This window comes from Sinocyclocheilus grahami, unplaced genomic scaffold (genome assembly GCF_001515645.1).
Source record: "Sinocyclocheilus grahami isolate Dianchi unplaced genomic scaffold, SAMN03320097.WGS_v1.1 scaffold1166.1, whole genome shotgun sequence".
NCBI lineage: Eukaryota > Metazoa > Chordata > Actinopteri > Cypriniformes > Cyprinidae > Sinocyclocheilus > Sinocyclocheilus grahami.
Window position 1 is genome coordinate 241,611 of NW_015506345.1, and position 2,860 is coordinate 244,470.

The window sequence follows — 2,860 nt, forward strand, 5'->3', positions numbered from 1 at the left end:
TATATATAAATAATCTTGCTGACAAATTCTTGCGGACAAAATTGACTATAGTGGCAAAGTTTAAAAATGCTAAATTACAAGTAATTAGACTTTTACTATGAATATGGTGATGTCAGTGCCCTAAACGATGTTATAATGGACTATTTCACATCCAGAGATGAAGGATTGGATGATGAAATTACTAAAGAGGAGTCCGATGACAGTCTGTTATATGCACAGGTGCGTGAGTTGCGCTGCGCTCGCTTTTCTAAATGTAAAATATAAGGTACACTATCCGTGCTATCTAAACCTGCAAGGGATGATCAAAAGTTCAGAGACTATGCCCATGATAAACAACATTTATGAAACGACATTTTGATGGGTGTCTTCTGTAAATCATGGTAAAAAAAATAAAGATATGATATGATATTTATTTTCAGCGCGAAAAAAAACAATTTAATTAAACAAGATACATTCTAATGTATTGAAAACCCTTTTTCATTTTCAACCCTTAAACATTTGAATATGAAAATAGGTATATGACGTGAAAATGTAAATACGTAACAGCATAAGTACACAAATGTTTGGTCTGAACTCTTACACATCTTTCCACACAGCTGACTGTCATTGCTTCATTGTATCAGACGTGTCACTGTTCACCTCTCTGGTTTAGATCCTGTCTTTCTGTTCTTCCTCTTTCCTGCTTCAGTTGAAATCTCAGATACTAGTGATGGACTAGGTAAACCAAAAGGCAAGTCATTTACAAGGTGTAGCAGATTTCTGTACAGGTATGAATTCATGATGCATCATTTTCTGGACTGACTGACTTAAGGGGGAAGTATATAGTTTCACAAATGCACCTCTCGAACATTGCACCTCCCCCAACTTAAACATTGCAAACACAGCTTCTACAGGTGCTTGTGAAGGCTTGTTTCAAGCTGTTTGAGTCTGTCTACACTGGACCCATCAAAGTAAACATTATAAACGATATACTATAACTATATTTGTCTTTCTGAACAGGTACATGATAATGCTCTGGTTCCGCCTGCAATGGCCACGCCTCCAAACTTATGCTATTGGTTGAGCTAGAAATTGATTGACAGATCTGAACAGATCGCTCTCTGTTTCGATGGTGCCTGGCAGGCTCAAATTCCCTGCCTAGCCTCTGTTCCCTTGTTTTGCATTTTCAGTTGACAGGTGGTTTGGGTCTTTTTTTGTGTGTTCTCTCTCTGTGTTTGCAGGGTGGAGTCAAGCGGCAGGTGTTGTGGGTTACTGTGATGAACTGACTGCTAAGAAGGTCCTTCTTTCCCAGTGTGGTTGTTGCTTGAGCTTGAGGCCTCTTTAGCACCAGGATTTTTTAATTTTTTTTGCTTAATTCATGTATTACCTTAATAACTAATTTGCTGGTAGCCTCTCCATTTAGGCTACTGCTCTAATTTTATATTAAAATTTTCTGTATTTTTACTTTTTTAAATTTTATTTGTATTTGTTTTGAGATATACATTTTTTTTATTTAATTTGACTTAATTTAACTTGATTTTTATTTATTTTGATACACTTAAATTTAATATTTTTACATATATATTTTTTATAATTCTTTTTGATTCATTATATCATAGTATTTTTCTTTCTGTTTTAGGTTTTATATATTTTTTTGATTGATTGATTACAGTATGTGTGGAGTGATATTTCTATAGCCATGACATTAAAGAAAGGTGCCTGATGCAGTCAAAGCAACATCTGGCATGTGGGACAAAGAACATGCTGTCTTTTTTTCTCTGGCCATGGTTTTTCATTTGCATATAAAAACATCCGGGAAGTTCACTACGTCATTGCTCAACCTTCCATAGAGGCTCCGATGTCACTTTCAGTCGAACTAGTGGTACAATTGCATCGCCACTAAAGCAGAAGAACAGAAGAACACTTTTATTAATCTGAAAAGGCATTCAATTTCTAAAGGGGAAAGTTGTGAAATGAAGCTTTTCTTTCATTTGTTCGCCGTGATCTTGTTTTTCCTTAACAATGGTAAGACCTTTGTTTGTTACAATTTGGTGCACCGGTTTCTGTGAGCTTATAATAGGCACTGTAGTGACAGAAAGATCCGGGTTTGTGTTGACATTATGATTAGGCTGAGAACAGCGCCTAAAATCAAATAATTCATAATTTGCACATAATTTGCACATAATTTGCACATAATTTACGTGGGAGATTCCAAAAGTAGGACTAAAACATATTTATAGAAAAACATGGCACAAATAAGTGTCTTAAGTATTTTAATAAGTAATTAATCTATGCAATATAGGGAAAGGGGGTACATTTTGAAACAGGATGTTGAAGGATCTGTGGATTTGACCTGTGTGTTTCACTTCAGGAGGGCAAACATTTGTTTGGTGTATTTTTTCTTCTTCTTTTATATTCATTCATTGATTAATTCATCCATTAATTTGCTTATAATATTTAATCATTTAATTATTTTTGTAATGTACGTGGGGGCGCGTGACAATTACAATTGTATTATTCCATTTAGTCATATCATTTATAATAATCATTTAAACCATTTATATACTCATTTCATTGATTCTTTCCTTGATTTGATTATATTATTATTTTTATATTATTTTCCATTGTTGTTTGGTCTTTTTGGGATTGTGTGGTTTGAAGGGATATTTGTCGTCAAGAGAAAGAGAGAGCGAAGATAATGTCGTCTTTCCAAGTTTTTTTTTTTTTTACGTCACAGGATGATGTTGTGAATTTTCCACTGCTGTTGTTTGTGGTAATAACACTTACTGGATTTCTGCTGGTCAGATGAATTCTGAGCTTTGAAACATATGCATATGCAGTTAAGATTATACAATAAACTGCTTATTTGTTATCATCCCTT

At 34.2% G+C, this 2,860-nt stretch overlaps 1 pseudogene; it reads left to right on the forward strand.

Moving 5' to 3' along the window:
* LOC107567531 (uncharacterized) overlaps positions 1-2,860 on the forward strand; it is a 105,083-nt pseudogene that overhangs the window by 27,452 nt on the left and 74,771 nt on the right.